At 43.8% G+C, this 24,411-nt stretch overlaps 21 non-coding genes across 21 annotated transcripts; all 21 read left to right on the forward strand.

Annotated features, from left to right (window-relative positions):
* The first annotated feature begins 1,306 nt into the window (after window positions 1-1,306).
* Window positions 1,307-1,378, forward strand: trnac-gca (transfer RNA cysteine (anticodon GCA)). The gene has a single exon. It is a non-coding gene; the product is annotated as a tRNA-Cys (tRNA).
* A 1,011-nt stretch (window positions 1,379-2,389) lies between these two features.
* On the forward strand, window positions 2,390-2,461 carry trnac-gca (transfer RNA cysteine (anticodon GCA)). Its single transcript has one exon. It is a non-coding gene; the product is annotated as a tRNA-Cys (tRNA).
* A 1,009-nt stretch (window positions 2,462-3,470) lies between these two features.
* Window positions 3,471-3,542, forward strand: trnac-gca (transfer RNA cysteine (anticodon GCA)). Its single transcript has one exon. It is a non-coding gene; the product is annotated as a tRNA-Cys (tRNA).
* Window positions 3,543-6,103: 2,561 nt separating this feature from the next.
* On the forward strand, window positions 6,104-6,175 carry trnac-gca (transfer RNA cysteine (anticodon GCA)). Its single transcript has one exon. It is a non-coding gene; the product is annotated as a tRNA-Cys (tRNA).
* Window positions 6,176-7,186: 1,011 nt separating this feature from the next.
* On the forward strand, window positions 7,187-7,258 carry trnac-gca (transfer RNA cysteine (anticodon GCA)). The gene has a single exon. It is a non-coding gene; the product is annotated as a tRNA-Cys (tRNA).
* Window positions 7,259-8,270: 1,012 nt separating this feature from the next.
* Window positions 8,271-8,342, forward strand: trnac-gca (transfer RNA cysteine (anticodon GCA)). Its single transcript has one exon. It is a non-coding gene; the product is annotated as a tRNA-Cys (tRNA).
* A 1,012-nt stretch (window positions 8,343-9,354) lies between these two features.
* Window positions 9,355-9,426, forward strand: trnac-gca (transfer RNA cysteine (anticodon GCA)). The gene has a single exon. It is a non-coding gene; the product is annotated as a tRNA-Cys (tRNA).
* A 1,012-nt stretch (window positions 9,427-10,438) lies between these two features.
* On the forward strand, window positions 10,439-10,510 carry trnac-gca (transfer RNA cysteine (anticodon GCA)). The gene has a single exon. It is a non-coding gene; the product is annotated as a tRNA-Cys (tRNA).
* A 1,012-nt stretch (window positions 10,511-11,522) lies between these two features.
* trnac-gca (transfer RNA cysteine (anticodon GCA)) lies at window positions 11,523-11,594 on the forward strand. The gene has a single exon. It is a non-coding gene; the product is annotated as a tRNA-Cys (tRNA).
* A 1,012-nt stretch (window positions 11,595-12,606) lies between these two features.
* trnac-gca (transfer RNA cysteine (anticodon GCA)) lies at window positions 12,607-12,678 on the forward strand. The gene has a single exon. It is a non-coding gene; the product is annotated as a tRNA-Cys (tRNA).
* Window positions 12,679-13,690: 1,012 nt separating this feature from the next.
* Window positions 13,691-13,762, forward strand: trnac-aca (transfer RNA cysteine (anticodon ACA)). The gene has a single exon. It is a non-coding gene; the product is annotated as a tRNA-Cys (tRNA).
* Window positions 13,763-14,774: 1,012 nt separating this feature from the next.
* trnac-aca (transfer RNA cysteine (anticodon ACA)) lies at window positions 14,775-14,846 on the forward strand. The gene has a single exon. It is a non-coding gene; the product is annotated as a tRNA-Cys (tRNA).
* An 854-nt stretch (window positions 14,847-15,700) lies between these two features.
* On the forward strand, window positions 15,701-15,772 carry trnac-gca (transfer RNA cysteine (anticodon GCA)). Its single transcript has one exon. It is a non-coding gene; the product is annotated as a tRNA-Cys (tRNA).
* A 1,012-nt stretch (window positions 15,773-16,784) lies between these two features.
* On the forward strand, window positions 16,785-16,856 carry trnac-gca (transfer RNA cysteine (anticodon GCA)). The gene has a single exon. It is a non-coding gene; the product is annotated as a tRNA-Cys (tRNA).
* A 1,012-nt stretch (window positions 16,857-17,868) lies between these two features.
* Window positions 17,869-17,940, forward strand: trnac-gca (transfer RNA cysteine (anticodon GCA)). The gene has a single exon. It is a non-coding gene; the product is annotated as a tRNA-Cys (tRNA).
* A 1,012-nt stretch (window positions 17,941-18,952) lies between these two features.
* On the forward strand, window positions 18,953-19,024 carry trnac-gca (transfer RNA cysteine (anticodon GCA)). Its single transcript has one exon. It is a non-coding gene; the product is annotated as a tRNA-Cys (tRNA).
* A 1,012-nt stretch (window positions 19,025-20,036) lies between these two features.
* trnac-gca (transfer RNA cysteine (anticodon GCA)) lies at window positions 20,037-20,108 on the forward strand. The gene has a single exon. It is a non-coding gene; the product is annotated as a tRNA-Cys (tRNA).
* Window positions 20,109-21,120: 1,012 nt separating this feature from the next.
* On the forward strand, window positions 21,121-21,192 carry trnac-gca (transfer RNA cysteine (anticodon GCA)). Its single transcript has one exon. It is a non-coding gene; the product is annotated as a tRNA-Cys (tRNA).
* A 1,012-nt stretch (window positions 21,193-22,204) lies between these two features.
* trnac-gca (transfer RNA cysteine (anticodon GCA)) lies at window positions 22,205-22,276 on the forward strand. The gene has a single exon. It is a non-coding gene; the product is annotated as a tRNA-Cys (tRNA).
* An 854-nt stretch (window positions 22,277-23,130) lies between these two features.
* On the forward strand, window positions 23,131-23,202 carry trnac-gca (transfer RNA cysteine (anticodon GCA)). Its single transcript has one exon. It is a non-coding gene; the product is annotated as a tRNA-Cys (tRNA).
* Window positions 23,203-24,214: 1,012 nt separating this feature from the next.
* Window positions 24,215-24,286, forward strand: trnac-gca (transfer RNA cysteine (anticodon GCA)). Its single transcript has one exon. It is a non-coding gene; the product is annotated as a tRNA-Cys (tRNA).
* The last annotated feature ends 125 nt before the right edge of the window (window positions 24,287-24,411 follow it).

Consider the following 24,411-nt stretch of genomic DNA (forward strand, 5'->3'; position numbering starts at 1 on the left):
AAAGTGTAGGGGTGTAACCATGGTGTCCTAGCCAAATTCCACAGTGACCCTTACCAGTCAATATTTTCCTCGAGGACCCTAAAATAATTAGGTAATTGCAGTGATATTTTGAGAATAATCTGAATTCACGTGGGGGTACAGCTCAGTGGTAGAGCATTTGAGTTTTTTCCTGCCATCCCTGGCTATTTTCTTCTATAGCCATCCCTGATTTACCTGCATCGTGGGGGTATAACTCAGCAGAAGAGCATTTGACTGCTGATCAAGAAATCCCCGGTTCAAATCCTGGTGCCCCCTTTCCACTTCCCCCAAGCAGCTTTTTCGAGATCTATTTGCAACCCACTGGAGTTCCCGCTTGCGTAACAGTTGATATGTTCTTACAAGAACAGTAGGTTTGCAAAATCAAAAAGTGCAGCTGGTGCTGGATTGTGGTTCTGCCGCCTACAATGCCAAAGAACTTCCCTGGCGATTGCGGGGACATTTCCATTTCATTTCAGCGTTAATTTGATTCTTCTAGTGTGTACAGATATTTTACTGGATTCCTATCCACTGTGTCTTGGAGTCCACTCACAGGATTTTGATTCAAATCATGAGCAAATTTAAGGAGGATTTCACTTTGAAACACAAAATGTGTCTGTCTTAAAATTCCCCCAAGTAGAAAAGTTTCCGGTTTTGGGGATATTTCTGTATATGATAGCCGGATAAAGATACTGTGGTCACGCTGCGAATGTGAAATGCTTCTGAAAGAAAAAATGAAACAAATAGGACCCTTGCAGCTTGACAAAGCTTAGCGTGACAATGGCAGTACAGGCTTTCGTCCCATGACCTCTCTTGAGGTTGTCCTTTGTTTCTCAAGGCTCGCATTTTTCTTTGCTATCAAGAAACATAGGCTGTGCTGGACTGTTTTACCTCCATTTTGTGTCGGGTTACACAGCTGGGCCTTCCATTGGCTTAAATGGAGGTAGCCTGTCAATCAAGGTGAGCTGGGGGTGGAGTCAAGGGAATTTAAACCAGACACTATTAGCGGGGAGGAAGTCTTGTCTCTGTGGGTGAGGGGGTTGTTTTCTCATATTCTGGATACTTTTTTGTTCAATGTGTTTTTTCCTGCCATCCCTGGTTATTTTCTTCTATGACCATCCCTGATTTACCTGCAAGGTGGGGTTTCACACGAAGCCATCCTTGTGGGACATGCTCCAAGATCATCGTGAAAAGCCACTCTGCACAGAGTTATCCTTATTATTATTGCTTGCCTTGAGCCTGATTGAAAAGTTACCAATCAGAACACGTAGAGAGGCACCTGGTTCTACGAGGGGGTATAGCTCAGTGGTAGAGCATTTGACTGCAGATCAAGAGGTCCCTGGTTCAAATCTGGGTGCCCCCTTTCCACTTCCCCCAAGTGGCTTTTTCAAGATCTATTTGCAACCCACTGGAGTTCCCGCTTGTGTAACAGTTGATATGTTCTTACAAGAACCGTAGGTTTGCAAAATCAAAAGGTGCAGCTGGTGCTGGATTGTGGTTCTGCCGCCTACAATGCCAAAGAACTTCCCTGGCGATTGCGGGGACATTTTCATTTCATTTCAGCGTTAATTTGATTCTTCTAGTGTGTACAGATATTTTACTGGATTCCTATCCACTGTGTCTTGGAGTCCACTCACAGGATTTTGATTCAAATCATGAGCAAATTTAAGGAGGATTTCACTTTGAAACACAAAATGTGTCTGTTTCAAAATTCCCCCAAGTAGAAAAGTTTCCGGTTTTGGGGAAATTTCTGTATATGATAGCCAGATTAAGATACTGTGGTCACACTGAGAATGTGAAATGCTTCTGAAAGAACAAATAAAACCGATAGGACCCTTGCAGCTTGACAAAGCTTAGCGTGACAATGGCAGTACAGGCCTTCGTCCCATGACCTCTCTTGAGGTTGTCCTTTGTTGCTCAAGGCTCGCATTTTTCTTTGCTATCAAGAAACATAGGCTGTGCTGGACTGTTTTACCTCCATTTTGTGTCGGGTTACACAGCTGGGCCTTCCATTGGCTTAAATGGAGGTAGCCTGTCAATCAAGGTGAGCTGGGGGTGGAGTCAAGGGAATTTAAACCAGACACTATTAGCTGGGACGAAGTCTTGTCTCTGTGGGTGAGGGGGTTGTTTTCTCATATTCTGGATACTTTTTTGTTCAATGTGTTTTTTCCTGCCATCCCTGGTTATTTTCTTCTATGACCATCCCTGATTTACCTGCAAGGTGGGGTTTCACAAGTAGCCATCCTTGTGGGACATGCTCCAAGATCATCATGAAAAGCCACTCTGCACAGAGTTATCCTTATTATTATTGCTTGCCTTGAGCCTGATTGAAAAGTTACCACCAGAACACGTAGAGAGGCACCTGGCTCTATGAGGGGGTATAGCTTAGTGGTAGAGCATTTGACTGCAGATCAAGAGGTCCCCGGTTCAAATCCGGGTGCCCCCTTTTCACTTCCCCCAAGTGGCATTTTCAAGATCTATTTGCAACCCACTGGAGTTCCCGCTTGTGTAACAGTTGATATGTTCTTACAAGAACCGTAGGTTTGCAAAATCAAAAGGTGCAGCTGGTGCTGGATTGTGGTTCTGCCGCCTACAATGCCAAAGAACTTCCCTGGCGATTGCGGGGACATTTTCATTTCATTTCAGCGTTAATTTGATTCTTCTAGTGTGTACAGATATTTTACTGGATTCCTATCCACTGTGTCTTGGAGTCCACTCATAGGATTTTGATTCAAATCATGAGCAAATTTAAGGAGGATTTCACTTTGAAACACAAAATGTGTCTGTCTCAAAATTCCCCCAAGTAGAAAAGTTTCCGGTTTTGGGGAAATTTCTGTATATGATAGCCAGATTAAGATACTGTGGTCACACTGAGAATGTGAAATGCTTCTGAAAGAACAAATGAAACCGATAGGACCCTTGCAGCTTGACAAAGCTTAGCGTGACAATGGCAGTACAGGCCTTCGTCCCATGACCTCTCTTGAGGTTGTCCTTTGTTACTCAAGGCTCGCATTTTTCTTTGGTATCAAGAAACATAGGCTATGCTGGACTGTTTTACCTCCATTTTGTGTCGGGTTACACAGCTGGGCCTTCCATTGGCTTAAATGGAGGTAGCCTGTCAATCAAGGTGAGCTGGGGGTGGAGTCAAGGGAATTTAAACCAGACACTATTGGCGGGGAGGAAGTCTTGTCTCTGTGGGTGAGGGGGTTGTTTTCTCATATTCTGGATACTTTTTTGTTCAATGTGTTTTTTCCTGCCATCCCTGGTTATTTTCTTCTCTGACCATCCCTGATTTACCTGCAAGGTGGGGTTTCACACGTAGCCATCCTTGTGGGACATGCTCCAAGATCATCGTGAAAAGCCACTCTGCACAGAGTTATACTTATTATTGCCTGCCTTGAGCCTGATTGAAAAGTTACCAATCAGAACACGTAGAGAGGCACCTAGTTCTGTGAGGGGGTATAGCTCAGTGGTAGAGCATTTGACTGCAGATCAAGAGGTCCCTGGTTCAAATCCGGGTGCCCCCTTTCCACTTCCCCCAAGTGGCTTTTTCAAGATCTATTTGCAACCCACTGGATTTCCCGCTTGCGTAACAGTTGATATGTTCTTACAAGAACCTTAGGTTTGCAAAATCAAAAGGTGCAGCTGGTGTTGGATTGTGGTTCTGCCGCCTACAATGCCAAAGAACTTCCCTGGCGATTGCGGGGACATTTTCATTTCATTTCAGTGTTAATTTGATTCTTCTAGTGTGTACAGATATTTTACTGGATTCCTATCCACTGTGTCTTGGAGTCCTCTCACAGGATTTTGATTCAAATCATGAGCAAATTTAAGGAGGATTTCACTTTGAAACACAAAATGTGTCTGTTTCAAAATTCCCCCAAGTAGAAAAGTTTCCGGTTTTGGGGAAATTTCTGTATATGATAGCCAGATTAAGATACTGTGGTCACAACATTGTGAAATTATTTGCAAGGGAAAATCCAATTAGTTGTTGTCTTATTTTATCAGTTATAAGTGAATTCCATACATTCAAATTATATTTAATTGACACATTGTAAACTTTAGTTTTCCATTATCAAATAAAGAATTTTTCACTGTGGTAATCTGCATTACATAGCTGATATTCTTCCTATAGACACAAATAGTAACCATGCAGGACAATAAGCGCATAACATGCATTCCATATTTTCATGGCATCTATCAACATCATAGTGTCACTATTGCTTCATTGACTCCAGGAGAACACCAGGAGAAGCTGACAGTTAAAATGTTGAACTTAATGTAAAAAGTCTGATCTATAACAATTTTCCTTTAATGTTATCTCTAAAATGTCTTACCCAGATAATAGCACAGGACAACATTTAAAAAGAATTTTAGGGCTACTACAAAAAGCACAAGTCACCAAATTTAAGAACAATATTTCTAATTTTGATTTATTTAACTTTTGAATATGCATTGAACGTTCTTATAATCACTTCATTGTGTAATCTATTGCCAGCAGACATCATCCTGCAACACAAAACTAGTGACCCACAGAAGATCAGCAGTTTTGAGCCTGGTCAGTACCTGGATAGGAAACCTCCTGGTAAAAACAAAAGTTGCTGCTGGAAAAGGCGTAAGTGGGGATAGTAGGAGGTGCTCACCCTGCTGTTTATGTGGGTCCTAATGACCCAGTATAGTGATGGAGACACTCTACTGTAAAAAGGTGCTGTCCTTGGGATAAAATATAAAACTGAGGTACTGAGACTAATGGATCATGAAAAATATGAGGATGTTACTCAAAAAGTGTAGGGGTGTAACCATGGTGTCCTAGCCAAATTCCACAGTGACCCTTACCAGTCAATATTTTCCTCGAGGACCCTAAAATAATTAGGTAATTGCAGTGATATTTTGAGAATAATCTGAATTCACGTGGGGGTACAGCTCAGTGGTAGAGCATTTGAGTTTTTTCCTGCCATCCCTGGCTATTTTCTTCTATAGCCATCCCTGATTTACCTGCATCGTGGGGGTATAACTCAGCAGAAGAGCATTTGACTGCTGATCAAGAAATCCCCGGTTCAAATCCTGGTGCCCCCTTTCCACTTCCCCCAAGCAGCTTTTTCGAGATCTATTTGCAACCCACTGGAGTTCCCGCTTGCGTAACAGTTGATATGTTCTTACAAGAACAGTAGGTTTGCAAAATCAAAAAGTGCAGCTGGTGCTGGATTGTGGTTCTGCCGCCTACAATGCCAAAGAACTTCCCTGGCGATTGCGGGGACATTTCCATTTCATTTCAGCGTTAATTTGATTCTTCTAGTGTGTACAGATATTTTACTGGATTCCTATCCACTGTGTCTTGGAGTCCACTCACAGGATTTTGATTCAAATCATGAGCAAATTTAAGGAGGATTTCACTTTGAAACACAAAATGTGTCTGTCTTAAAATTCCCCCAAGTAGAAAAGTTTCCGGTTTTGGGGATATTTCTGTATATGATAGCCGGATAAAGATACTGTGGTCACGCTGCGAATGTGAAATGCTTCTGAAAGAAAAAATGAAACAAATAGGACCCTTGCAGCTTGACAAAGCTTAGCGTGACAATGGCAGTACAGGCTTTCGTCCCATGACCTCTCTTGAGGTTGTCCTTTGTTTCTCAAGGCTCGCATTTTTCTTTGCTATCAAGAAACATAGGCTGTGCTGGACTGTTTTACCTCCATTTTGTGTCGGGTTACACAGCTGGGCCTTCCATTGGCTTAAATGGAGGTAGCCTGTCAATCAAGGTGAGCTGGGGGTGGAGTCAAGGGAATTTAAACCAGACACTATTAGCGGGGAGGAAGTCTTGTCTCTGTGGGTGAGGGGGTTGTTTTCTCATATTCTGGATACTTTTTTGTTCAATGTGTTTTTTCCTGCCATCCCTGGTTATTTTCTTCTATGACCATCCCTGATTTACCTGCAAGGTGGGGTTTCACACGAAGCCATCCTTGTGGGACATGCTCCAAGATCATCGTGAAAAGCCACTCTGCACAGAGTTATCCTTATTATTATTGCTTGCCTTGAGCCTGATTGAAAAGTTACCAATCAGAACACGTAGAGAGGCACCTGGTTCTACGAGGGGGTATAGCTCAGTGGTAGAGCATTTGACTGCAGATCAAGAGGTCCCTGGTTCAAATCTGGGTGCCCCCTTTCCACTTCCCCCAAGTGGCTTTTTCAAGATCTATTTGCAACCCACTGGAGTTCCCGCTTGTGTAACAGTTGATATGTTCTTACAAGAACCGTAGGTTTGCAAAATCAAAAGGTGCAGCTGGTGCTGGATTGTGGTTCTGCCGCCTACAATGCCAAAGAACTTCCCTGGCGATTGCGGGGACATTTTCATTTCATTTCAGCGTTAATTTGATTCTTCTAGTGTGTACAGATATTTTACTGGATTCCTATCCACTGTGTCTTGGAGTCCACTCACAGGATTTTGATTCAAATCATGAGCAAATTTAAGGAGGATTTCACTTTGAAACACAAAATGTGTCTGTTTCAAAATTCCCCCAAGTAGAAAAGTTTCCGGTTTTGGGGAAATTTCTGTATATGATAGCCAGATTAAGATACTGTGGTCACACTGAGAATGTGAAATGCTTCTGAAAGAACAAATAAAACCGATAGGACCCTTGCAGCTTGACAAAGCTTAGCGTGACAATGGCAGTACAGGCCTTCGTCCCATGACCTCTCTTGAGGTTGTCCTTTGTTTCTCAAGGCTCGCATTTTTCTTTGGTATCAAGATACAAAGGCTGTGCTGGACTGTTTTACCTCCATTTTGTGTCGGGTTACACAGCTGGGCCTTCCATTGGATTAAATGGAGGTAACCTGTCAATCAAGGTGAGCTGGGGGTGGAGTCAAGGGAATTTAAACCAGACACTATTAGCGGGGAGGAAGTCTTGTCTCTGTGGGTGAGGGGGTTGTTTTCTCATATTCTGGATACTTTTTTGTTCAATGTGTTTTTTCCTGCCATCCCTGGTTATTTTCTTCTATGACCATCCCTGATTTACCTGCAAGGTGGGGTTTCACAAGTAGCCATCCTTGTGGGACATGCTCCAAGATCATCGTGAAAAGCCACTCTGCACAGAGTTATCCTTATTATTATTGCTTGCCTTGAGCCTGATTGAAAAGTTACCAATCAGAACACGTAGAGAGGACCTAGTTCTGTGAGGGGGTATAGCTCAGTGGTAGAGCATTTGACTGCAGATCAAGAGGTCCCCGGTTCAAATCCGGGTGCCCCCTTTCCACTTCCCCCAAGTGGCTTTTTCAAGATCTATTTGCAACCCACTGGATTTCCCGCTTGCGTAACAGTTGATATGTTCTTACAAGAACCGTAGGTTTGCAAAATCAAAAGGTGCAGCTGGTGCTGGATTGTGGTTCTGCCGCCTACAATGCCAAAGAACTTCCCTGGCGATTGCGTGGACATTTTCATTTCATTTCAGCGTTAATTTGATTCTTCTAGTGTGTACAGATATTTTACTGGATTCCTATCCACTGTGTCTTGGAGTCCACTCACAGGATTTTGATTCAAATCATGAGCAAATTTAAGGAGGATTTCACTTTGAAACACAAAATGTGTCTGTCTCAAAATTCCCCCAAGTAGAAAAGTTTCCGGTTTTGGGGAAATTTCTGTATATGATAGCCAGATTAAGATACTGTGGTCACACTGAGAATGTGAAATGCTTCTGAAAGAACAAATAAAACCGATAGGACCCTTGCAGCTTGACAAAGCTTAGCGTGACAATGGCAGTACAGGCCTTCGTCCCATGACCTCTCTTGAGGTTGTCCTTTGTTGCTCAAGGCTCGCATTTTTCTTTGGTATCAAGAAACATAGGCTATGCTGGACTGTTTTACCTCCATTTTGTGTCGGGTTACACAGCTGGGCCTTCCATTGGCTTAAATGGAGGTAGCCTGTCAATCAAGGTGTGCTGGGGGTGGAGTCAAAGGAATTTAAACCAGACACTATTGGCGGGGAGGAAGTCTTGTCTCTGTGAGTGTGGGGGTTGTTTTCTCATATTCTGGATACTTTTTTGTTCAATGTGTTTTTTCCTGCCATCCCTGGTTATTTTCTTCTCTGACCATCCCTGATTTACCTGCAAGGTGGGGTTTCACACGTCGCCATCCTTGTGGGACATGCTCCAAGATCATCGTGAAAAGCCACTCTGCACAGAGTTATCCTTATTATTATTGCCTGCCTTGAGCCTGATTGAAAAGTTACCAATCAGAACACGTAGAGAGGCACATGGCTCTGTGAGAGGGTATAGCTCAGTGGTAGAGCATTTGACTGCAGGTCAAGAGGTCCCCGGTTCAAATCTGGGTGCCCCCTTTCCACTTCCCCCAAGTGGCTTTTTCAAGATCTATTTGCAACCCACTGGATTTCCCGCTTGCGTAACAGTTGATATGTTCTTACAAGAACCGTAGGTTTGCAAAATCAAAAGGTGCAGCTGGTGCTGGATTGTGGTTCTGCCTCCTACAATGCCAAAGAACTTCCCTGGCGATTGCGGGGACATTTTCATTTCATTTCAGCATTAATTTGATTCTTCTAGTGTGTACAGATATTTTACTGGATTCCTATCCACTGTGTCTTGGAGTCCACTCACAGGATTTTGATTCAAATCATGAGCAAATTTAAGGAGGATTTCACTTTGAAACACAAAATGTGTCTGTCTCAAAATTCCCCCAAGTAGAAAAGTTTCCGGTTTTGGGGAAATTTCTGTATATGATAGCCAGATTAAGATACTGTGGTCACACTGAGAATGTGAAATGCTTCTGAAAGAACAAATAAAACCGATAGGACCCTTGCAGCTTGACAAAGCTTAGCGTGACAATGGCAGTACAGGCCTTCGTCCCATGACCTCTCTTGAGGTTGTCCTTTGTTGCTCAAGGCTCGCATTTTTCTTTGGTATCAAGAAACATAGGCTATGCTGGACTGTTTTACCTCCATTTTGTGTCGGGTTACACAGCTGGGCCTTCCATTGGCTTAAATGGAGGTAGCCTGTCAATCAAGGTGTGCTGGGGGTGGAGTCAAAGGAATTTAAACCAGACACTATTGGCGGGGAGGAAGTCTTGTCTCTGTGAGTGTGGGGGTTGTTTTCTCATATTCTGGATACTTTTTTGTTCAATGTGTTTTTTCCTGCCATCCCTGGTTATTTTCTTCTCTGACCATCCCTGATTTACCTGCAAGGTGGGGTTTCACACGTCGCCATCCTTGTGGGACATGCTCCAAGATCATCGTGAAAAGCCACTCTGCACAGAGTTATCCTTATTATTATTGCCTGCCTTGAGCCTGATTGAAAAGTTACCAATCAGAACACGTAGAGAGGCACATGGCTCTGTGAGAGGGTATAGCTCAGTGGTAGAGCATTTGACTGCAGGTCAAGAGGTCCCCGGTTCAAATCTGGGTGCCCCCTTTCCACTTCCCCCAAGTGGCTTTTTCAAGATCTATTTGCAACCCACTGGATTTCCCGCTTGCGTAACAGTTGATATGTTCTTACAAGAACCGTAGGTTTGCAAAATCAAAAGGTGCAGCTGGTGCTGGATTGTGGTTCTGCCTCCTACAATGCCAAAGAACTTCCCTGGCGATTGCGGGGACATTTTCATTTCATTTCAGCATTAATTTGATTCTTCTAGTGTGTACAGATATTTTACTGGATTCCTATCCACTGTGTCTTGGAGTCCACTCACAGGATTTTGATTCAAATCATGAGCAAATTTAAGGAGGATTTCACTTTGAAACACAAAATGTGTCTGTTTCAAAATTCCCCCTAGTAGAAAAGTTTCCGGTTTTGGGGAAATTTCTGTATATGATAGCCAGATTAAGATACTGTGGTCACACTGAGAATGTGAAATGCTTCTGAAAGAACAAATAAAACCGATAGGACCCTTGCAGCTTGACAAAGCTTAGCGTGACAATGGCAGTACAGGCCTTCGTCCCATGACCTCTCTTGAGGTTGTCCTTTGTTGCTCAAGGCTCGCATTTTTCTTTGGTATCAAGAAACATAGGCTATGCTGGACTGTTTTACCTCCATTTTGTGTCGGGTTACACAGCTGGGCCTTCCATTGGCTTAAATGGAGGTAGCCTGTCAATCAAGGTGTGCTGGGGGTGGAGTCAAAGGAATTTAAACCAGACACTATTGGCGGGGAGGAAGTCTTGTCTCTGTGAGTGTGGGGGTTGTTTTCTCATATTCTGGATACTTTTTTGTTCAATGTGTTTTTTCCTGCCATCCCTGGTTATTTTCTTCTCTGACCATCCCTGATTTACCTGCAAGGTGGGGTTTCACACGTCGCCATCCTTGTGGGACATGCTCCAAGATCATCGTGAAAAGCCACTCTGCACAGAGTTATCCTTATTATTATTGCCTGCCTTGAGCCTGATTGAAAAGTTACCAATCAGAACACGTAGAGAGGCACATGGCTCTGTGAGAGGGTATAGCTCAGTGGTAGAGCATTTGACTGCAGGTCAAGAGGTCCCCGGTTCAAATCTGGGTGCCCCCTTTCCACTTCCCCCAAGTGGCTTTTTCAAGATCTATTTGCAACCCACTGGATTTCCCGCTTGCGTAACAGTTGATATGTTCTTACAAGAACCGTAGGTTTGCAAAATCAAAAGGTGCAGCTGGTGCTGGATTGTGGTTCTGCCTCCTACAATGCCAAAGAACTTCCCTGGCGATTGCGGGGACATTTTCATTTCATTTCAGCATTAATTTGATTCTTCTAGTGTGTACAGATATTTTACTGGATTCCTATCCACTGTGTCTTGGAGTCCACTCACAGGATTTTGATTCAAATCATGAGCAAATTTAAGGAGGATTTCACTTTGAAACACAAAATGTGTCTGTTTCAAAATTCCCCCTAGTAGAAAAGTTTCCGGTTTTGGGGAAATTTCTGTATATGATAGCCAGATTAAGATACTGTGGTCACACTGAGAATGTGAAATGCTTCTGAAAGAACAAATGAAACCGATAGGACCCTTGCAGCTTGACAAAGCTTAGCGTGACAATGGCAGTACAGGCCTTCGTCCCATGACCTCTCTTGAGGTTGTCCTTTGTTTCTCAAGGCTCGCATTTTTCTTTGGTATCAAGATACATAGGCTGTGCTGGACTGTTTTACCTCCATTTTGTGTCGGGTTACACAGCTGGGCCTTCCATTGGCTTAAATGGAGGTAACCTGTCAATCAAGGTGAGCTGGGGGCGGAGTCAAGGGAATTTAAACCAGACACTATTAGCGGGGAGGAAGTCTTGTCTCTGTGGGTGAGGGGGTTGTTTTCTAATATTCTGGATACTTTTTTGTTCAATGTGTTTTTTCCTGCCATCCCTGGTTATTTTCTTCTATGACCATCCCTGATTTACCTGCAAGGTGGGGTTTCACACGTAGCCATCCTTGTGGGACATGCTCCAAGATCATCGTGAAAAGCCACTCTGCACAAAGTTATCCTTATTACTATTGCTTGCCTTCAGCCTGATTGAAAAGTTACCAATCAGAACACGTAGAGAGGCACCTAGTTCTGTGAGGGGGTATAGCTCAGTGGTAGAGCATTTGACTGCAGATCAAGAGGTCCCTGGTTCAAATCCGGGTGCCCCCTTTCCACTTCCCCCAAGTGGCTTTTTCAAGATCTACTTGCAACCCACTGGATTTCCCGCTTGCGTAACAGTTGATATGTTCTTACAAGAACCGTAGGTTTGCAAAATCAAAAGGTGCAGCTGGTGCTGGATTGTGGTTCTGCCGCCTACAATGCCAAAGAACTTCCCTGGCGATTGCGGGGACATTTTCATTTCATTTCAGCGTTAATTTGATTCTTCTAGTGTGTACAGATATTTTACTGGATTCCTATCCACTGTGTCTTGGAGTCCACTCACAGGATTTTGATTCAAATCATGAGCAAATTTAAGGAGGATTTCACTTTGAAACACAAAATGTGTCTGTCTCAAAATTCCCCCAAGTAGAAAAGTTTCCGGTTTTGGGGAAATTTCTGTATATGATAGCCAGATTAAGATACTGTGGTCACACTGAGAATGTGAAATGCTTCTGAAAGAACAAATAAAACCGATAGGACCCTTGCAGCTTGACAAAGCTTAGCGTGACAATGGCAGTACAGGCCTTCGTCCCATGACCTCTCTTGAGGTTGTCCTTTGTTGCTCAAGGCTCGCATTTTTCTTTGGTATCAAGAAACATAGGCTATGCTGGACTGTTTTACCTCCATTTTGTGTCGGGTTACACAGCTGGGCCTTCCATTGGCTTAAATGGAGGTAGCCTGTCAATCAAGGTGTGCTGGGGGTGGAGTCAAAGGAATTTAAACCAGACACTATTGGCGGGGAGGAAGTCTTGTCTCTGTGAGTGTGGGGGTTGTTTTCTCATATTCTGGATACTTTTTTGTTCAATGTGTTTTTTCCTGCCATCCCTGGTTATTTTCTTCTATGACCATCCCTGATTTACCTGCAAGGTGGGGTTTCACACGTCGCCATCCTTGTGGGACATGCTCCAAGATCATCGTGAAAAGCCACTCTGCACAAAGTCATCCTTATTTCTATTGCTTGCCTTCAGCCTGATTGAAAAGTTACCAATCAGAACACGTAGAGAGGCACATGGTTCTTTGAGGGGGTATAGCTCAGTGGTAGAGCATTTGACTGCAGATCAAGAGGTCCCCGGTTCAAATCCGGGTGCCCCCTTTCCACTTCCCCCAAGTGGCTTTTTCAAGATCTATTTGCAACCCACTGGAGTTCCCGCTTGTGTAACAGTTGATATGTTCTTACAAGAACCGTAGGTTTGCAAAATCAAAAAGTGCAGCTGGTGCTGGATTGTGGTTCTGCCGCCTACAATGCCAAAGAACTTCCCTGGCGATTGCGGGGACATTTTCATTTCATTTCAGCGTTAATTTGATTCTTCTAGTGTGTACAGATATTTTACTGGATTCCTATCCACTGTGTCTTGGAGTCCACTCACAGGATTTTGATTCAAATCATGAGCAAATTTAAGGAGGATTTCACTTTGAAACACAAAATGTGTCTGTTTCAAAATTCCCCCAAGTAGAAAAGTTTCCGGTTTTGGGGAAATTTCTGTATATGATAGCCAGATTAAGATACTGTGGTCACACTGAGAATGTGAAATGCTTCTGAAAGAACAAATGAAACCGATAGGACCCTTGCAGCTTGACAAAGCTTAGCGTGACAATGGCAGTACAGGCCTTCGTCCCATGACCTCTCTTGAGGTTGTCCTTTGTTGCTCAAGGCTCGCATTTTTCTTTGGTATCAAGAAACATAGGCTGTGCTGGACTGTTTTACCTCCATTTTGTGTCGGGTTGCACAGCTGGGCCTTCCATTGGCTTAAATGGAGGTAGCCTGTCAATCAAGGTGTTCAGGGGGTGGAGTCAAGGGAATTTAAACCAGACACTATTAGCTGGGAGGAAGTCTTGTCTCTGTTTGTGAGGGGGTTGTTTTCTCATATTCTGGATACTTTTTTGTTCAATATGTTTTTTCCTGCCATCCCTGGTTATTTTCTTCTATGACCATCCCTGATTTACCTGCAAGGTGGGGTTTCACACGTCGCCATCCTTGTGGGACATGCTCCAAGATCATCGTGAAAAGCCACTCTGCACAAAGTTATCCTTATTACTATTGCTTGCCTTCAGCCTGATTGAAAAGTTACCAATCAGAACACGTAGAGAGGCATCTAGTTCTGTGAGGGGGTATAGCTCAGTGGTAGAGCATTTGACTACAGATCAAAAGGTCCCTGGTTCAAATCCGGGTGCCCCCTTTCCACTTCCCCCAAGTGGCTTTTTCAAGATCTATTTGCAACCCACTGGATTTCCCACTTGCGTAACAGTTGATATGTTCTTACAAGAACCGTAGGTTTGCAAAATCAAAAAGTGCAGCTGGTGCTGGATTGTGGTTCTGCCGCCTACAATGCCAAAGAACTTCCCTGGCGATTGCGGGGACATTTTCATTTCATTTCAGCGTTAATTTGATTCTTCTAGTGTGTACAGATATTTTACTGGATTCCTATCCACTGTGTCTTGGAGTCCACTCACAGGATTTTGATTCAAATCATGAGCAAATTTAAGGAGGATTTCACTTTGAAACACAAAATGTGTCTGTTTCAAAATTCCCCCAAGTTGAAAAGTTTCCGGTTTTGGGGAAATTTCTGTATATGATAGCCAGATTAAGATACTGTGGTCACACTGAGAATGTGAAATGCTTCTGAAAGAACAAATGAAACCGATAGGACCCTTGCAGCTTGACAAAGCTTAGCGTGACAATGGCAGTACAGGCCTTCGTCCCATGACCTCTCTTGAGGTTGTCCTTTGTTGCTCAAGGCTCGCATTTTTCTTTGCTATCAAAAAACATAGGCTGTGCTGGACTGTTTTACCTCCATTTTGTGTCGGGTTACACAGCTGGGCCTTCCATTGGCTTAAATGGAGGTAGCCTGTCAATCAAGGTGTTCTGGGGGTGGAGTCAAGGGAATTTAAACCAGACACTATTATCTGGGAGGAAGTCTTGTCTCTGTTTGTGAGGGGGTTGTTTTCTCATATTCTGGATACTTTTTTGTTCAATATGTTTTTTCCTGCCATCCCTGGTTATTTTCTTCTATGACCATCCCTGATTTACCTGCAAGGTGGGGTTTCACACGTCGCCATCCTTGTGGGACATGCTCCAAGATCATCGTGAAAAGCCACTCTGCACAAAGTTATCCTTATTACTATTGCTTGCCTTCAGCCTGATTGAAAAGTTACCAATCAGAACACGTAGAGAGGCATCTAGTTCTGTGAGGGGGTATAGCTCAGTGGTAGAGCATTTGACTACAGATCAAAAGGTCCCTGGTTCAAATCCGGGTGCCCCCTTTCCACTTCCCCCAAGTGGCTTTTTCAAGATCTATTTGCAACCCACTGGATTTCCCACTTGCGTAACAGTTGATATGTTCTTACAAGAACCGTAGGTTTGCAATATCAAAAGGTGCAGCTGGTGTTGGATTGTGGTTCTGCCGCCTACAATGCCAAAGAACTTCTCTGGCGATTGCGGGGACATTTTCATTTCATTTCAGTGTTAATTTGATTTTTCTTGGGGAAATTTCTGTATATGATAGCCAGATTAAGATACTGTGGTCACACTGAGAATGTGAAATGCTTCTGAAAGAACAAATGAAACCGATAGGACCCTTGCAGCTTGACAAAGCTTAGCGTGACAATGGCAGTACAGGCCTTCGTCCCATGACCTCTCTTGAGGTTGTCCTTTGTTGCTCAAGGCTCGCATTTTTCTTTGGTATCAAGAAACATAGGCTATGCTGGACTGTTTTACCTCCATTTTGTGTCGGGTTACACAGCTGGGCCTTCCATTGGCTTAAATGGAGGTAGCCTGTCAATCAAGGTGTGCTGGGGGTGGAGTCAAAGGAATTTAAACCAGACACTATTGGCGGGGAGGAAGTCTTGTCTCTGTGAGTGTGGGGGTTGTTTTCTCATATTCTGGATACTTTTTTGTTCAATGTGTTTTTTCCTGCCATCCCTGGTTATTTTCTTCTATGACCATCCCTGATTTACCTGCAAGGTGGGGTTTCACACGTAGCCATCCTTGTGGGACATGCTCCAAGATCATCGTGAAAAGCCACTCTGCACAAAGTTATCCTTATTACTATTGCTTGCCTTCAGCCTGATTGAAAAGTTACCAATCAGAACACGTAGAGAGGAACCTGGTTCTTTGAGGGGGTATAGCTCAGTGGTAGAGCATTTGACTGCAGATCAAGAGGTCCCCGGTTCAAATCCGGGTGCCCCCTTTCCACTTCCCCCAAGTGGCTTTTTCAAGATCTATTTGCAACCCACTGGAGTTCCCGCTTGTGTAACAGTTGATATGTTCTTACAAGAACCGTAGGTTTGCAAAATCAAAAGGTGCAGCTGGTGCTGGATTGTGGTTCTGCCGCCTACAATGCCAAAGAACTTCCCTGGCGATTGCGGGGACATTTTCATTTCATTTCAGCGTTAATTTGATTCTTCTAGTGTGTACAGATATTTTACTGGATTCCTATCCACTGTGTCTTGGAGTCCACTCACAGGATTTTGATTCAAATCATGAGCAAATTTAAGGAGGATTTCACTTTGAAACACAAAATGTGTCTGTTTCAAAATTCCCCCAAGTAGAAAAGTTTCCGGTTTTGGGGAAATTTCTGTATATGATAGCCAGATTAAGATACTGTGGTCACACTGAGAATGTGAAATGCTTCTGAAAGAACAAATGAAACCGATAGGACCCTTGCAGCTTGACAAAGCTTAGCGTGACAATGGCAGTACAGGCCTTCGTCCCATGACCTCTCTTGAGGTTGTCCTTTGTTGCTCAAGGCTCGCATTTTTCTTTGCTATCAAGAAACATAGGCTGTGCTGGACTGTTTTACCTCCATTTTGTGTCGGGTTGCACAGCTGGGCCTTCCATTGGCTTAAATGGAGGTAGCCTGTCAATCAAGGTGTTCAGGGGGTGGAGTCAAGGGAATTTAAACCAGACACTATTAGCTGGGAGGAAGTCTTGTCTCTGTTTGTGAGGGGGTTGTTTTCTCATATTCTGGATACTTTTTTGTTCAATATGTTTTTTCCTGCCATCCCTGGTTATTTTCTTCTATGACCATCCCTGATTTACCTGCAAGGTGGGGTTTCACATGTCGCCATCCTTGTGGGACATGCTCCAAGATCATCGTGAAAAGCCACTCTGCACAAAGTTATCCTTATTACTATTGCTTGCCTTCAGCCTGATTGAAAAGTTACCAATCAGAACACATAGAGAGGCACCTAGTTCTGTGAGGGGGTATAGCTCAGTGGTAGAGCATTTGACTGCAGATCAAGAGGTCCCTGGTTCAAATCCGGGTGCCCCCTTTCCACTTCCCCCAAGTGGCTTTTTCAAGATCTACTTGCAACCCACTGGATTTCCCGCTTGCGTAACAGTTGATATGTTCTTACAAGAACCGTAGGTTTGCAAAATCAAAAGGTGCAGCTGGTGCTGGATTGTGGTTCTGCCGCCTACAATGCCAAAGAACTTCCCTGGCGATTGCGGGGACATTTTCATTTCATTTCAGCGTTAATTTGATTCTTCTAGCGTGTACAGATATTTTACTGGATTCCTATCCACTGTGTCTTGGAGTCCACTCACAGGATTTTGATTCAAATCATGAGCAAATTTAAGGAGGATTTCACTTTGAAACACAAAATGTGTCTGTCTCAAAATTCCCCCAAGTAGAAAAGTTTCCGGTTTTGGGGAAATTTCTGTATATGATAGCCAGATTAAGATACTGTGGTCACACTGAGAATGTGAAATGCTTCTGAAAGAACAAATAAAACCGATAGGACCCTTGCAGCTTGACAAAGCTTAGCGTGACAATGGCAGTACAGGCCTTCGTCACATGACCTCTCTTGAGGTTGTCCTTTGTTGCTCAAGGCTCGCATTTTTCTTTGGTATCAAGAAACATAGGCTATGCTGGACTGTTTTACCTCCATTTTGTGTCGGGTTACACAGCTGGGCCTTCCATTGGCTTAAATGGAGGTAGCCTGTCAATCAAGGTGTGCTGGGGGTGGAGTCAAAGGAATTTAAACCAGACACTATTGGCGGGGAGGAAGTCTTGTCTCTGGGAGTGTGGGGGTTGTTTTCTCATATTCTGGATACTTTTTTGTTCAATGTGTTTTTTCCTGCCATCCCTGGTTATTTTCTTCTATGACCATCCCTGATTTACCTGCAAGGTGGGGTTTCACACGTCGCCATCCTTGTGGGACATGCTCCAAGATCATCGTGAAAAGCCACTCTGCACAAAGTTATCCTTATTTCTATTGCTTGCCTTCAGCCTGATTGAAAAGTTACCAATCAGAACACGTAGAGAGGCACATGGTTCTTTGAGGGGGTATAGCTCAGTGGTAGAGCATTTGACTGCAGATCAAGAGGTCCCCGGTTCAAATCCGGGTGCCCCCTTTCCACTTCCCCCAAGTGGCTATTTCAAGATCTATTTGCAACCCACTGGAGTTCCCGCTTGTGTAACAGTTGATATGTTCTTACAAGAACCGTAGGTTTGCAAAATCAAAAAGTGCAGCTGGTGCTGGATTGTGGTTCTGCCGCCTACAATGCCAAAGAACTTCCCTGGCGATTGCGGGGACATTTTCATTTCATTTCAGCGTTAATTTGATTCTTCTAGTGTGTACAGATATTTTACTGGATTCCTATCCACTGTGTCTTGGAGTCCACTCACAGGATTTTGATTCAAATCATGAGCAAATTTAAGGAGGATTTCACTTTGAAACACAAAATGTGTCTGTTTCAAAATTCCCCCAAGTAGAAAAGTTTCCGGTTTTGGGGAAATTTCTGTATATGATAGCCAGATTAAGATACTGTGGTCACACTGAGAATGTGAAATGCTTCTGAAAGAACAAATGAAACCGATAGGACCCTTGCAGCTTGACAAAGCTTAGCGTGACAATGGCAGTACAGGCCTTCGTCCCATGACCTCTCTTGAGGTTGTCCTTTGTTGCTCAAGGCTCGCATTTTTCTTTGGTATCAAGAAACATAGGCTGTGCTGGACTGTTTTACCTCCATTTTGTGTCGGGTTGCACAGCTGGGCCTTCCATTGGCTTAAATGGAGGTAGCCTGTCAATCAAGGTGTTCAGGGGGTGGAGTCAAGGGAATTTAAACCAGACACTATTAGCTGGGAGGAAGTCTTGTCTCTGTTTGTGAGGGGGTTGTTTTCTCATATTCTGGATACTTTTTTGTTCAATATGTTTTTTCCTGCCATCCCTGGTTATTTTCTTCTATGACCATCCCTGATTTACCTGCAAGGTGGGGTTTCACACGTCGCCATCCTTGTGGAACATGCTCCAAGATCATCGTGAAAAGCCACTCTGCACAAAGTTATCCTTATTACTATTGCTTGCCTTCAGCCTGATTGAAAAGTTACCAATCAGAACACGTAGAGAGGCACCTAGTTCTGTGAGGGGGTATAGCTCAGTGGTAGAGCATTTGACTGCAGATCAAGAGGTCCCTGGTTCAAATCCGGGTGCCCCCTTTCCACTTCCCCCAAGTGGCTTTTTCAAGATCTACTTGCAACCCACTGGATTTCCCGCTTGCGTAACAGTTGATATGTTCTTACAAGAACCGTAGGTTTGCAAAATCAAAAGGTGCAGCTGGTGCTGGATTGTGGTTCTGCCGCCTACAATGCCAAAGAACTTCCCTGGCGATTGCGGGGACATTTTCATTTCATTTCAGCGTTAATTTGATTCTTCTAGTGTGTACAGATATTTTACTGGATTCCTATCCACTGTGTCTTGGAGTCCACTCACAGGATTTTGATTCAAATCATGAGCAAATTTAAGGAGGATTTCACTTTGAAACACAAAATGTGTCTGTCTCAAAATTCCCCCAAGTAGAAAAGTTTCCGGTTTTGGGGAAATTTCTGTATATGATAGCCAGATTAAGATACTGTGGTCACACTGAGAATGTGAAATGCTTCTGAAAGAACAAATAAAACCGATAGGACCCTTGCAGCTTGACAAAGCTTAGCGTGACAATGGCAGTACAGGCCTTCGTCCCATGACCTCTCTTGAGGTTGTCCTTTGTTGCTCAAGGCTCGCATTTTTCTTTGGTATCAAGAAACATAGGCTATGCTGGACTGTTTTACCTCCATTTTGTGTCGGGTTACACAGCTGGGCCTTCCATTGGCTTAAATGGAGGTAGCCTGTCAATCAAGGTGTGCTGGGGGTGGAGTCAAAGGAATTTAAACCAGACACTATTGGCGGGGAGGAAGTCTTGTCTCTGTGAGTGTGGGGGTTGTTTTCTCATATTCTGGATACTTTTTTGTTCAATGTGTTTTTTCCTGCCATCCCTGGTTATTTTCTTCTATGACCATCCCTGATTTACCTGCAAGGTGGAGTTTCACACGTCGCCATCCTTGTGGGACATGCTCCAAGATCATCGTGAAAAGCCACTCTGCACAAAGTTATCCTTATTACTATTGCTTGCCTTCAGCCTGATTGAAAAGTTACCAATCAGAACACGTAGAGAGGCACATGGTTCTGTGAGGGGGTATAGCTCAGTGGTAGAGCATTTGACTGCAGATCAAGAGGTCCCCGGTTCAAATCCGGGTGCCCCCTTTCCACTTCCCCCAAGTGGCTTTTTCAAGATCTATTTGTAACCCACTGGATTTCCCGCTTGCGTAACAGTTGATATGTTCTTACAAGAACCGTAGGTTTGCAAAATCAAAAGGTGCAGCTGGTGCTGGATTGTGGTTCTGCCGCCTACAATGCCAAAGAACTTCCCTGGCGATTGCGGGGACATTTTCATTTCATTTCAGCGTTAATTTGATTCTTCTAGTGTGTACAGATATTTTACTGGATTCCTATCCACTGTGTCTTGGAGTCCACTCACAGGATTTTGATTCAAATCATGAGCAAATTTAAGGAGGATTTCACTTTGAAACACAAAATGTGTCTGTCTCAAAATTCCCCCAAGTAGAAAAGTTTCCGGTTTTGGGGAAATTTCTGTATATGATAGCCAGATTAAGATACTGTGGTCACACTGAGAATGTGAAATGCTTCTGAAAGAACAAATAAAACCGATAGGACCCTTGCAGCTTGACAAAGCTTAGCGTGACAATGGCAGTACAGGCCTTCGTCCCATGACCTCTCTTGAGGTTGTCCTTTGTTGCTCAAGGCTCGCATTTTTCTTTGGTATCAAGAAACATAGGCTATGCTGGACTGTTTTACCTCCATTTTGTGTCGGGTTACACAGCTGGGCCTTCCATTGGCTTAAATGGAGGTAGCCTGTCAATCAAGGTGTGCTGGGGGTGGAGTCAAAGGAATTTAAACCAGACACTATTGGCGGGGAGGAAGTCTTGTCTCTGTGAGTGTGGGGGTTGTTTTCTCATATTCTGGATACTTTTTTGTTCAATGTGTTTTTTCCTGCCATCCCTGGTTATTTTCTTCTATGACCATCCCTGATTTACCTGCAAGGTGGGGTTTCACACGTCGCCATCCTTGTGGGACATGCTCCAAGATCATCGTGAAAAGCCACTCTGCACAGAGTTATCCTTATTATTATTGCTTGCCTTGAGCCTGATTGAAAAGTTACCAATCAGAACACGTAGAGAGGAACCTGGTTCTATGAGGGGGTATAGCTCAGTGGTAGAGCATTTGACTGCAGATCAAGAGGTCCCCGGTTCAAATCCGGGTGCCCCCTTTCCACTTCCCCCAAGTGGCTTTTTCAAGATCTATTTGTAACCCACTGGATTTCCCGCTTGCGTAACAGTTGATATGTTCTTACAAGAACCGTAGGTTTGCAAAATCAAAAGGTGCAGCTGGTGCTGGATTGTGGTTCTGCCGCCTACAATGCCAAAGAACTTCCCTGGCGATTGCGGGGACATTTTTATTTCATTTCAGCGTTAATTTGATTCTTCTAGTGTGTACAGATATTTTACTGGATTCCTATCCACTGTGTCTTGGAGTCCACTCACAGGATTTTGATTCAAATCATGAGCAAATTTAAGGAGGATTTCACTTTGAAACACAAAATGTGTCTGTCTCAAAATTCCCCCAAGTAGAAAAGTTTCCGGTTTTGGGGAAATTTCTGTATATGATAGCCAGATTAAGATACTGTGGTCACACTGAGAATGTGAAATGCTTCTGAAAGAACAAATAAAACCGATAGGACCCTTGCAGCTTGACAAAGCTTAGCGTGACAATGGCAGTACAGGCCTTCGTCCCATGACCTCTCTTGAGGTTGTCCTTTGTTGCTCAAGGCTCGCATTTTTCTTTGGTATCAAGAAACATAGGCTATGCTGGACTGTTTTACCTCCATTTTGTGTCGGGTTACACAGCTGGGCCTTCCATTGGCTTAAATGGAGGTAACCTGTCAATCAAGGTGAGCTGGGGGTGGAGTCAAGGGAATTTAAACCAGACACTATTAGCGGGGAGGAAGTCTTGTCTCTGTGGGTGAGGGGGTTGTTTTCTCATATTCTGGATACTTTTTTGTTCAATGTGTTTTTTCCTGCCATCCCTGGTTATTTTCTTCTATGACCATCCCTGATTTACCTGCAAGGTGGGGTTTCACACGTCGCCATCCTTGTGGGACATGCTCCAAGATCATCGTGAAAAGCCACTCTGCACAAAGTTATCCTTATTACTATTGCTTGCCTTCAGCCTGATTGAAAAGTTACCAATCAGAACACGTAGAGAGGCATCTAGTTCTGTGAGGGGGTATAGCTCAGTGGTAGAGCATTTGACTGCAGATCAAAAGGTCCCTGGTTCAAATCCGGGTGCCCCCTTTCCACTTCCCCCAAGTGGCTTTTTCAAGATCTATTTGCAACCCACTGGATTTCCCACTTGCGTAACAGTTGATATGTTCTTACAAGAACCGTAGGTTTGCAATATCAAAAGGTGCAGCTGGTGTTGGATTGTGGTTCTGCCACCTACAATGCCAAAGAACTTCTCTGGCGATTGCGGGGACATTTTCATTTCATTTCAGTGTTAATTTGATTTTTCTTGGGGAAATTTCTGTATATGATAGCCAGATTAAGATACTGTGGTCACACTGAGAATGTGAAATGCTTCTGAAAGAACAAATGAAACCGATAGGACCCTTGCAGCTTGACAAAGCTTAGCGTGACAATGGCAGTACAGGCCTTCGTCCCATGACCTCTCTTGAGGTTGTCCTTTGTTGCTCAAGGCTCGCATTTTTCTTTGGTATCAAGAAACATAGGCTATGCTGGACTGTTTTACCTCCATTTTGTGTCGGGTTACACAGCTGGGCCTTCCATTGGCTTAAATGGAGGTAGCCTGTCAATCAAGGTGTGCTGGGGGTGGAGTCAAAGGAATTTAAACCAGACACTATTGGCGGGGAGGAAGTCTTGTCTCTGTGAGTGTGGGGGTTGTTTTCTCATATTCTGGATACTTTTTTGTTCAATGTGTTTTTTCCTGCCATCCCTGGTTATTTTCTTCTATGACCATCCCTGATTTACCTGCAAGGTGGGGTTTCACACGTAGCCATCCTTGTGGGACATGCTCCAAGATCATCGTGAAAAGCCACTCTGCACAAAGTTATCCTTATTACTATTGCTTGCCTTCAGCCTGATTGAAAAGTTACCAATCAGAACACGTAGAGAGGCACATGGTTCTGTGAGGGGGTATAGCTCAGTGGTAGAGCATTTGACTGCAGATCAAGAGGTCCCTGGTTCAAATCCGGGTGCCCCCTTTCCACTTCCCCCAAGTGGCTTTTTCAAGATCTATTTGCAACCCACTGGATTTCCCGCTTGCGTAACAGTTGATATGTTCTTACAAGAACCGTAGGTTTGCAAAATCAAAAGGTGCAGCTGGTGCTGGATTGTGCTTCTGCCGCCTACAATGCCAAAGAACTTCCCTGGCGATTGCGGGGACATTTTCATTTCATTTCAGCGTTAATTTGATTCTTCTAGTGTGTACAGATATTTTACTGGATTCCTATCCACTGTGTCTTGGAGTCCACTCACAGGATTTTGATTCAAATCATGAGCAAATTTAAGGAGGATTTCACTTTGAAACACAAAATGTGTCTGTTTCAAAATTCCCCCAAGTAGAAAAGTTTCCGGTTTTGGGGAAATTTCTGTATATGATAGCCAGATTAAGATACTGTGGTCACACTGAGAATGTGAAATGCTTCTGAAAGAACAAATGAAACCGATAGGACCCTTGCAGCTTGACAAAGCTTAGCGTGACAATGGCAGTACAGGCCTTCGTCCCATGACCTCTCTTGAGGTTGTCCTTTGTTGCTCAAGGCTCGCATTTTTCTTTGGTATCAAGAAACATAGGCTATGCTGGACTGTTTTACCTCCATTTTGTGTCGGGTTACACAGCTGGGCCTTCCATTGGCTTAAATGGAGGTAGCCTGTCAATCAAGGTGTGCTGGGGGTGGAGTCAAAGGAATTTAAACCAGACACTATTGGCGGGGAGGAAGTCTTGTCTCTGTGAGTGTGGGGGTTGTTTTCTCATATTCTGGATACTTTTTTGTTCAATGTGTTTTTTCCTGCCATCCCTGGTTATTTTCTTCTATGACCATCCCTGATTTACCTGCAAGGTGGGGTTTCACACGTCGCCATCCTTGTGGGACATGCTCCAAGATCATCGTGAAAAGCCACTCTGCACAGAGTTATCCTTATTATTATTGCTTGCCTTGAGCCTGATTGAAAAGTTACCAATCAGAACACGTAGAGAGGAACCTGGTTCTATGAGGGGGTATAGCTCAGTGGTAGAGCATTTGACTGCAGCTCAAGAGGTCCCTGGTTCAAATCCGGGTGCCCCCTTTCCACTTCCCCCAAGTGGCTTTTTCAAGATCTATTTGTAACCCACTGGATTTCCCGCTTGCGTAACAGTTGATATGTTCTTACAAGAACCGTAGGTTTGCAAAATCAAAAGGTGCAGCTGGTGC

Source organism: Lepisosteus oculatus, chromosome 7 (genome assembly GCF_040954835.1).
Source record: "Lepisosteus oculatus isolate fLepOcu1 chromosome 7, fLepOcu1.hap2, whole genome shotgun sequence".
NCBI classification, from domain to species: domain Eukaryota; kingdom Metazoa; phylum Chordata; class Actinopteri; order Semionotiformes; family Lepisosteidae; genus Lepisosteus; species Lepisosteus oculatus.